Here is a 10,256-nt window from a genome sequence, read left to right as displayed (position 1 = left end):
GCCCCGCCCGGCCCCGCGCGCTGCACCTGGCTCGGCGCTTGGCGAAGCTGCGGGGAGCGCTGGAGCTCGGCCCGGGCCGCGGGGTCCCGCCGTGGCGCGCGGGGTCTGTTCTCGAGATCACCGCCACTCGGCGTCCGGATTTGGGCGGCGCGCGGGACATGAACCCGGACCTGATGGAAGCCCTAGCGGAGGGAGCGCGCAGCAGCCTCGCCGGCCCAGCTGGCTGCAGGGTGGGCGCGCTGATTTATTGAGCAGGAGCAGGGGCAGGGCAAGACTTAAAGGTAGGTACCGTGCTCGCCCCGCTGTTTTTCTGATAATCCAAAAGGCAGACTGCACTGATCGGCGAGTGTCTGCCTCAGTTTGAGCCTCTGTAAAATGGGTGCGTCGGGCTTGATGACAGTTTCTGTACCCTCTGCGACTCTTGACATTCGATCTGTGCTGGCATTGTGGAGGGGCAAACACCGAGACCACTGGCTTCACAATTCAGGTGGTTTACACAGCAATGCATAAAAGAATTTGCTTTACTTTTCAATTCCTACCAATTGTGTTTTTGTTTTTGTTTTCATAATAAAACGTTTTTCTTTTTAGTGGACCTGGGAGAAAGTGATTAATTGTGTCTGGAAAGAGTGGTGAAAGAGTTTTATTGAGCTGGTGCCCAAACAGGGCTCTACAAAATCGGTTGGAATTTGCCAGGTACCCAAGGTGATGGGAAGGCGGCCCATTCCCGGCAGTGGCAGGGCGCAGCGGCTCAGTGGCGCCGCGGGTGCTGCGAATCACCGGGAGCCAGGTGCCCGCCTGTCCCCGACGCCCAGGGGAGAAAGAAGCTGGGCGCGGGCGACGCTCAGGAGCGCTGGTGAATTCCTCCCAGGGGCGCAGCGCTGCCTCCTGGCATCCCCAAATCCCGCAGGGGACCACACCGCCAGAAAGCCAGAAATCCCCTTCCAGTTTCTCTCTCCTTTCCCTTTCTCGGAATCCGAGAAGCCCTGTCACTTCCTGCTGAATGTGAGAAACTTGTTTGCAGTAGAAAGAGGCGCGGGTGCCCAGTGGTGCCCCTTCTGACACAACCTGCCCAGTCATGGCCTAGTCCGGGGCGGAGCTAATGGGGCTAGAGAGGCAGGGCTCCAGTGGGGGAACCCCGTGCATGTCTGGGGCCTGGGGGCTCCCGAGGCTGAGGGGTGGGGGGGGACCCAGCCACAGGCCCGCTGTGTGGATGATTTTTGGCCAGCTGCCGCCAACTCTGAGGCATGATACCCACTGGCACACGGTTCCCCTCAGAGCCAGCAAAACTGCCTCCCTCTCTCCTGGCCAATAAGCATTATGACAGACCTCCCACAAATCCAAAGGGACATTTCTTCCTGCCACTTAGGAGGCTGAGGCAGCGGGATCTCCAGTTGAAAGCCAGCCTGGGCAACTTTAGCAAGACTCTGTATCAAATTTTAAAAATAAAATTTTTTAATGGGCTGGGAGTGTGGCTTCACGGCAGAACACTTCCATATCACGGGCTCCATTCCTGGTACTAAAAACAAAAACAAAATGAAGCAAAAAACCTCAGAGAAGGAGTTAAAATAGGGGAAACTGGTGGGGGTTGTGGGTGTGCATGCATATATATGTGTGTGTAAGTTTTGTGGGTGAGGTTTTTGCCTGGTAGAGTGGATTTCAAATTGACACAGAAGAAGTTCCCATGTATTAAAGGACTGTGACAGGAATGGGGTCCTTGCAGCAACTGGGAGGAAGCCAGGAGAAATGGAAGAGGTTTCTCACCATTTACAGAGGAAGGGTCTCTCACCTCCTGCACTTTTCTGACACTTGACCTTGGGGCTTCTTACTGCAAGCACCTAGGCTCCCCCCTTTGCCTCTGGGAGGGATTGTGGCATGGCTGAGACCAATAGAAGACCTAAAAACCATTTCCACGTCTGAGTGAGAAAGGACTTTTGGCCACCGCCTTGTTGTCTGGGTCCCTGACCCTGGGAACCTTGGGCTCAGAGCACAAGTTGAACCCCAAGGCCCCACGCCCTGAGGAAGCGAGGGTGCCTGGGAAGTGTATTAGCCGTGGACCTCTGCTTCCCAAGCAGCATAGACTCAGAGGCGTCCTGCAGCATGCGTGCCTCGCCTCCTGGTCCCTGCACTTGCCTAAGCAGGTGCTTAGTTCGCTGAGCTATCTCACTGGCCCCACACTGGGGTCTTCAGGGACCAGCCAAGGCCGTGAAAACCTGGAGGCAGGGATCACTGGGGCTGTCCCAGGAGCCACTTGTCCTGTGAGTTCTGGCCAGCGTACTGGTCTCGGAGTCTTCCAGTCACAGGTGTCAGAAGTGTGAGCTGTGAGCCTCCAGCTGTCCCCACTCAGTGCCTCTCCCTGTGTCACAGCCTCCACCTGCCATTTCTATCCTCTCTGCTGTCAACTTTCTGGTCCACTTCCCTGCTGATTCCCCAGCTTCCCAAGGCTGAAGAGTAGACTTGGCCTTGATGGGCCCCCAGAGGTCGTGCCCATCCCCGCCCTTCGCATGTTGGGCTTGGCAGATCTGGGGCCTGCTTCACTCAGCATCTTCGCTGCTGACTCTGCGCTGGCTCTGTGGCTGTCCCGGGCTTGGGCCTGTCCGATGACGGACACCTTGCTGGCTGTGTGAGATTCTTTCAGGAGCTGGAGCCACAAGAGCTTCAGGCCCGGTGAGGTGCCGGCCTCCACCAGATGTGGGCCATGGAGAGATGGGAATATTTGGGAGAAAGGACAGAGATTAAATCACCTGGAACTGGGGGCTGGCTGCCCTTTCGAGAGGACAAGGTGTAAGGGAGGGCTCAGGACTCAGGCTACAGGGGCAGGGTCGCCGGTGGCAGCTTTGGCAGAGAAAGGAAAGTGGCAGAGGACAGGCCAGCATTGTGCACCTGCTTAGTGTGCTTCAGGGAGAGGAGGCCAGGAAGAGGGGTGGTGGCAAGGGGTGTTGAGGTGGGGTCTGGGCTGCAAACAGCGCTGTGTGAGTCATCTGGGTTGGGCTGTGCAAGGGACAGCCTGCCGGGCACTGCATTCAGGAAACAGCAGACACCCGGTCAAAGGTAAATCCAAGAGTGTCTGAGCCTCGCTTGCACCAGGACACATGGTACAAGGGGATAGGAGGTAACAGGTAAGAGGTAAGGATCAGCTCTCTGATTTGGAAGCAGCACACACGGGAGGCTACAAGGAGCACCCTGGAGCTAGACAGAGATGGTGGCCGTGCAACAGCAAGATCACCCAAAACACCACTGCAGCATTCACTTTCAAATGGGAACTTTTAGCTGGGGAAAGTGGCACAGGCCTGGAATGCCAGAACTCTGGGAGGCCAAGGCAGGAAGATTGCAAGTTCTAGCCCAGCCTGGATAACAACGTAATGAGATCCTGTCTCAAGATAAAAAGGGTTGGGGATATAGCTCCCTCAGTGTGAAGGCCTTGGGTTCAACTCCCATTACTACTAAGTAAATAAATAAATATTGAATTTTATGTCATGTGGATTTCTCATAAGTCAGTTATGTTTTAAGAGGAAGGTTATATGGACAGAAGATTTTACTCATACAGAAAAAAAATAAGCTAAAATATAATAAAATTAAAGCATAGAAATACAAGAACATAGCCGGGCATGATGGCACATACCTATAATCCCAGCACTGAGGCAGGGGGATCACTTTGAGTTCGAGGCCAGCCTGGGGTACAAATAGAGTTCAAGTTCATCCTGAATTACATAGAGAGACCCTGTCTAAAAAAAAAAAAAGATAAATAAATAAATACACCAAATGTTGACTGTGGTTACCTGCCAGGTATAGGCTGGTGGACAACTTCCTTCATTGTATTTTTTGGTTTTTACAGTAAACATATTTTGCCTTCATAATCTGAAGAAAATTATATATACATACTGCATATACCACTATAACCAGGAACATACTTTATTTGGAGGATGTCAATTGTGAGTGTATTTTAAAAGGTTCCTTTGTTTTATCTGAAATTAATGAAATCTTTTGCAATTTCTTTTCCTGTTGGGACTAGGGGTGTGATTCAGAATGCTTGACAGGCAGGAAGCCCAGGTTTACGTCCCCACTACCAGGAGGTGACAGACACGGGGACAAGGGACCCTCACTGTTACCAGGACCTAAAACAAGCTTTTCCCCTGGCCTTGGGCAGTTTGGCCTGCTGGTTGCAGAACTCTCAGATGGCAGTTTCCCTGCCCGACCACAAGGCAAGGGACAAATGACCAGAGACTGTGTTCCGGGCCTGAGCTGCCCACACAATCCAAGCGAGCCAACGCTAGCGCCTGAGGATAGAACATCCTGGTTGTCCCTGGCCAGGGCTCCACTGGGAGCTGACCACACCCCCAGGGAGAGACCATGGATTTCCGTGGCCCTTCCCACCATGTGAATCCACAGGTAAGTGTCTCGCTCCCTCCCGAAGCCTGGATTGTGGTCGCTTGCTGCAAGTCTAACTTGAGTGGGGCTGGGGAGATGGCTCAGTGGAATAAGAGCTTCCCTGGCAAGCGCAAGGGCTTGAGTTCAATCCCCGGTTCTGCCAAAAAAGAAGACTAACTTGGGTGTGGAAAACCCTAATGACATCTCCACCCCCACCTTTTTAGGGAATTATTCAGCAGGGCTCCCTGGATAGCCATGGTTCTTACGCAGCTCCTGCCCACTTCCCAGGTGGGTTCACAAGGCTCATAGATGTCATCACCATAGAGAGAAGGGGGCTCTGAAGTCACAGAGCAGAACAGTCCTTAAGCACTATGCGAACCTTAAGGGTGGTGGTAGCCAAGCAGTAGAGTGCTTGGGAAGCCCTGGGCTCCATCTCCAGGACTCCAAACAAAGAAAAAAAAAAAATCTTCATAGGCTTCTCTCCATTGCAGGACTTCTCAGAGGCTTGAATACAGTCATAGGTGCTGAGAGGTCAGCAGAGGCATGGCGTGCAGTACTTCTCAAACTTATTTGACTGCAGAACCTTTTTTTCACAAAGGGTTTCACAGGTCATCCTTTGAGAAACCAGGCAGGCGCATTGTCCCTGAGTCATGTGGGCATAGAGGCATCAGGTAGCCACGGCAGGGCACAGGGCCACAGCCTTGAGGCCAGCCAGGCCTGCAAACAAAGCCTGCTGCAACCCTTGGCCTGGTCTCTTTGCCCTGTCACTTCCCACTGACCTCACTGCCTCTGGCCCTCATGGTCCCTCCCTCTCTGAGGAAGAGCCAGGGTGAGCTTTCGGGCAAAAACACTGCACCCGGGACATGAGTAAAGGGAAGGGACAGCTTCCTCCCTGACAGTGGGCTAAAGCTTCACGGCCAGGGCTGGGGTGGAGGGAGTTAGAGGGCCCAGAGAAGCAGCCGCAGAAAGACTGGGCCTGGTGGCATGTGCCTGTAATCCCAGTTCTTGGGAGGCTGTGAACAGGCGGATCACTACAAATCCAATCTAGTAGTCGTGAGACCCTGAACACCCCGTAGTCCCTTCCCTAAAACAAAACAAAAAAAAACACTAGCAGGAAATGAAATCCAAGGGGACCCCTCCATTCTGCACGTGAACTCTGTGTTCTCTCTCCTGGGAACTTTAGCAGTCCGAGAGCCTCAGAGCTGGGCAGTTACTGTCCCTCCGCGTCCTGCTACAGGGTGACCCCAGCCTTTGCTCTTGCCTTCCCTCACCCTGCTGCACCTTGAGGTTGGTCAGGCCATCCTAGCGCTGCAGGCCTGCCTCAGTGTCCAGGGGCACCCATGGTGGCCTCGGGGTTAAAATCTCCCAGGGGCGGGCTGTCAGTCAGTGGCTGGGCACTTTCCTAGAGTAATTCGATCCTGTGCACTGTAAAACAATGGCAGCAACAAAAACCCACCCAAACCAATGAAGTATCTGTGGAATAACTTTTCTCCCTCTTCCTCCTCCTCCTCTTCCTCCTCCTCCTCCTCCTCCTCCTCTTCCTCTTCCTCCTCCTCCTCTTCCTCCTCTTCCTTCTTCTCCTCTTCTTTCTCCTCCTGCTCCTTCTTTTCAGCACTAGGAATTGATTCCAGGGCCTTTGCACTGAGCCACATCCCCAGCCCTTTTTATTCTATTTTTTGAGACACCATCTCACTAAATTGCCCAAGCTGTATTTAAATTTGCGATCCTCCTGCCTCAGCTTCCCAAGTGCTGGGATTGCAGTTGTGCACACCACACCCAGCTTGGAGTAAAACTTGAAACATCCTGAAAGGGTGTCTGAGAGATCCCTATTGAAATCAACATTCAATCAATCAGCCCTGTGCTCTTCCATGGCGTCCTAAGCCTCAGTTTCTCCTCTGCTGCTTGGGGACAGTCCTGACTACCTGGGGGCTATGGTGCATTAAAGGTAATGCTATTGTCTGCCCGCAGCACCCCAAGGGGAATGCACAGTGCCTCAGGCAGGGGGCCTGGCTCAGCGATGAGCCCTCCAGTCGCCCTTGGTGCCCAGCCATTTGATAAATATTTGATGATGGATGAAAAGCAGCCTGTGGGAACCAGCCTGCTGGAAACTCAGCAGGCGACCCAGAGAGGAGAGCCAGGTGCCTCCGCTTATCACCCGAGCAATCAGGTTGCCATTCTCAGGAGTCAGCAGATCTTAATTTGCTTTCATTAAAAACACAAATACAGGGCTTGCCAAGCAGGACCCGAGGGAGGTTTGGGAAATGGCTGAGCCGCCCGCCACGGGGCTGCAGCTGCAGGGGGCTGAGGGTCACAGGGAGCTGGTGGCCAGGGCTCTGTCAGCCACTCTGTCCACTGGTGTCGGCTCTGGCTCCCCTGGTACCCTCTGCATCACCTCTGGAGCCTGGAAAGGACCTCTTGTCCCTAGGCAAGGATTGTTTGACAAACACAGGACCTAGGAGTAAATTTGAACTTCAGATAAGCAAACCATTTCTTCAGCCTAAGTATAGCATAGAATAGGTATAAGGAGCGAAGCACTTACACTAAAACACACACGTACACACACTGCAATCGAAATATGCAATATCAATCCTCTTTTGTATCTTTAGTCGCTTTTGCGGGGCTGCCTGTGTGTTGTGAATAGACTCAAAATGTTTACCTTTCACAGTCATTTTTGCTCCAGGGCAGAGTCAGAAGTCCCGTGGTGCCAGCCAGTGAATGAGTGGGTGAGGACACACTACTGTAGTTCTATCTTTCTTTCCTTCTTTCTTTCTTTCTTTTTTCTTTTTTTTTTTTTTGTGTGTGTGTGTGTGTGTGTGGCACCGGGGATTGAACTCTGGACCTTACGCTGCTGAGCTGTCTCTCCAGCCCTCCTGCTGTAGCTCTTCCTAGCCCACATGCCACAGGATGGGACTGGGCAGCAGCATTCACTGTCCTTCTTTTCACTGTGTCACATAAAGACACTCCCAAGAGGACTTCCAGAACTGCCTCAGAAAATGACAAGCAATATGGGATAAGCATATTCAAAGCAAGAAGGGGTGGTGTCTTGAAGGGGACAGCTGTGGCAATGTGTTTTTTACTGTAATAATTTTTTTAAGTGCAAGCACTCACTGTATTTTCGATCACCTCATAGAGTTTTATCAGAAATTCGAATTTGGCAAGGTGTGGTGGCACATGCCTATAATCCCAGCCCTCCAGGAAGCTGAGAAAGAAGATCATGGATGTGAGCCCAGCCTGGGCAATTTAGCAGTTAAGGCAGAACCTGTCTCAGAATAAAAAATTTTTAAAAGGACTGGGGTTGTAAGTGCAAAGGACCTGGGTTTAGTCCACAGTATGAGGGGCAAGGAACAAAGGAAGGAGGGGAGAAGGGAGGGAGAGGGAGAGAGAGAGAGAAAGAGAGAGAGAGAGAGAGAGAGAGAGAGACAGAGACAGAGACAGAGACAGAGACAGAGAGACAGAGACAGAGAGAGACAGAGAGAGAGAGAGACAGAGAGAGAGAGAGACAGAGAGAGACAGAGACAGAGAGAGAAAGAGAGAGCGAGAGACAGAGACAGAGAGACAGAGAGAGCCAGAGAGAGAGACAGAGAGAGAGAGAAAGAGACAGAGAGAGAGAGACAGAGACAGAGAGAGAAAGAGACAGAGAGAGACAGAGACAGAGAGACAGAGAGAGACAGAGAAAACAAATGTTAGTAAGCCCATCTGGAGGCCTGTATTTCATGTGTTTTAAAAATACTGGATTATGAACTCCAAAGCACAGGCAGGTAAAATGGCTACTCAACACCCCGGGTAGGGCAGGACAGTGCCAGGGTCCCAGAGGTCCCAGGCCAGCTCTACCCCTTCCCGGTGCCTCTGGCCCTTCTGGGCCCATCTAACTTTAATGTCAGTTGCTTATTTCTCGGCTTCTAGGCTTCACCCCACTGCGCCAGCGGCCCCAAGCTACCCCCCAGGCGTGGGCCCAGCAGCCGGCTCTCTTCCCAGCTGGGGACCCTGGTCACTTCTGGTGACCTCGGATCTTAACCTCCTTACTGATGAGCCGGAGTCGGCGACCCCGCCCCCACCCCGCGTCCCTCCTGATCGTGAGGAAGTGCACGTGGATGCCCACGTGTGAACGCTGGTCACGTTGCATGTTTGTAATCTACACATTCTTCCGTATCCATGTTTTAATTTAATAAATTGGTTTATCAAAAATTAACAATTAACTTCAATGCGCAGTGAGACTTCCAATAAAGAGAGGTTGATACAAAGTTGTCTCGCAAGGACATTTTACTACCTCTGACTTTTCAAGGGAGCACTAATTTATTGCTTGTGGCCTGTAGGCAGCCGGCAGAGCCCTCTACTGTGAGGGATAAAACATCCAGCTGAGCTCCCATTTAGGTCAGTTTGATGGGGGTTTATTTTTAAAAATTAACCTTCAAGCCCACTACATTCCAGGACACTGAAAAATTACACTGGCTTTTATTTTTAATGAACTTACAGTAAAAGATTTAAAGCACAAAGAACAGCATTTTAAAGTTCGTATTTCAAGTCATCCCATACAGCAAAGACAGATAAGTGTTTTTTTGTTGTTTTGAGGTTTGTTTCGTTGTTGTTGTTGGGGTTTTTTTGTGTGTGTATGTATATGTGTATGTGTGTGGTGCTGGGGATCAAACCCCCCCAGGGCCTTGTGCATGCAAGGCAAGCGCTCTACCACTGAGCCACATCTCCAGCCCAACAGATGAATTGTATTTATTTATTTATTCTGTATTTAGGGCAGGGTCTATAGGATCTCACTATATAGATTGGATTTATAGTGATTCTCCTGTTTACAGCTTCCCAAGCGCTGGGATTACAGGCAAGCAACACCACACCCAGTCTCAATGGCCATCTCAGTGTACCCCGGGGGCAGGGCCAGCACGGCATGCCAGAGATTGAACCCCGGCCACTGTGCTCTGCCTAGGCAGGAACAGATAAACTTTTTTTTTTTTATTTATTACATTTATTTATTGTGTGTGTGTGTGTGTGGCCAGCTCAGCCCACCAGGGGGCGGGTCTGGCTGGCATGTGGTGCTGGGGATCGAACCGCGGTCCCTGTGCTTTGCCAAGCTTGTTTCAAGTAGGTGCTTTAGACCACTGAGCCATCTCTCCAGCCCCCAGATAAACTTTTAAAAGAGAAAAAGTAAAAGATATAACATCATAATAATAATAAAAAGATAACTATCTCCCTGTACTTAGAACAAGGTGGGACTAAAGCCCAATTCTATGCAGGGCCTATGACACGGCTCCCCAGCTGTGTGCCTGGCCAGGAGGGAGGAAGTAGCTGTGACTTCAGAGCCGGCACATGGAGGATTCAGCACCCCAATAAGCTGCTAGCAGGTGGGAGGTCTGTCCCAGCTGTGAATGACCTGATCATTCTACAGCAGGACCAGTAGGAGGGACAACTCAAGTGGCTGTAATGGAGGGGCGGAGGGAGCAAGAGACAGACAGACAGACAGACAGACAGACAGACAGAGGAGGGAGAGAGAGAGGCTAATGGTAATAAAGACAATCAAGAAACTTGACCAAGGGGCTATTAAATCACTCCAGATATGATGGAAATGATAGGAAAACCTGAAAAACATTTTTAAATAGCAGTGTTTAGGGTCATCAAAGAAGACGTGACATTGAGACACCAAAACTGGCTTAAAGGAAATAAAAGCAGGTGTCTATGAAGAATTAATTAGAAACCCTGCAAGATTGAAGGGTGAGGGGGCCGGGGAGATGGCTCAGTACGATGAGCGCTTGACTGGCAAACACAAGGATCTGAGTTCAATCCCAGGTTCCGAAAAAAAAAAAAAAAAAGATTGAAGGGTGAGGTTTGGAAGTCAACAGACACGCTTGGGAGACTGAGGCAGGAGGGTTGTGAGTTCCAGGTCAGCC

At 51.3% G+C, this 10,256-nt stretch overlaps 1 long non-coding RNA gene across 1 annotated transcript; it reads left to right on the top strand.

The window, feature by feature from the left end:
* Positions 1 to 38: 38 nt before the first annotated feature.
* Positions 39 to 8,424, top strand: LOC111816494. The gene is made up of 3 exons (XR_002820878.1): positions 39 to 281; positions 4,010 to 4,386; positions 8,289 to 8,424. It is a non-coding gene; the product is annotated as an uncharacterized LOC111816494 (long non-coding RNA).
* Positions 8,425 to 10,256: the final 1,832 nt, after the last annotated feature.

Source organism: Octodon degus, unplaced genomic scaffold (assembly GCF_000260255.1).
Source record: "Octodon degus isolate 3935 unplaced genomic scaffold, OctDeg1.0 scaffold00033, whole genome shotgun sequence".
Lineage (NCBI taxonomy): Eukaryota > Metazoa > Chordata > Mammalia > Rodentia > Octodontidae > Octodon > Octodon degus.
The sequence above is the reverse complement of the archived record's forward strand: the minus strand, read 5'-3'. Positions and strand labels throughout refer to the sequence as shown.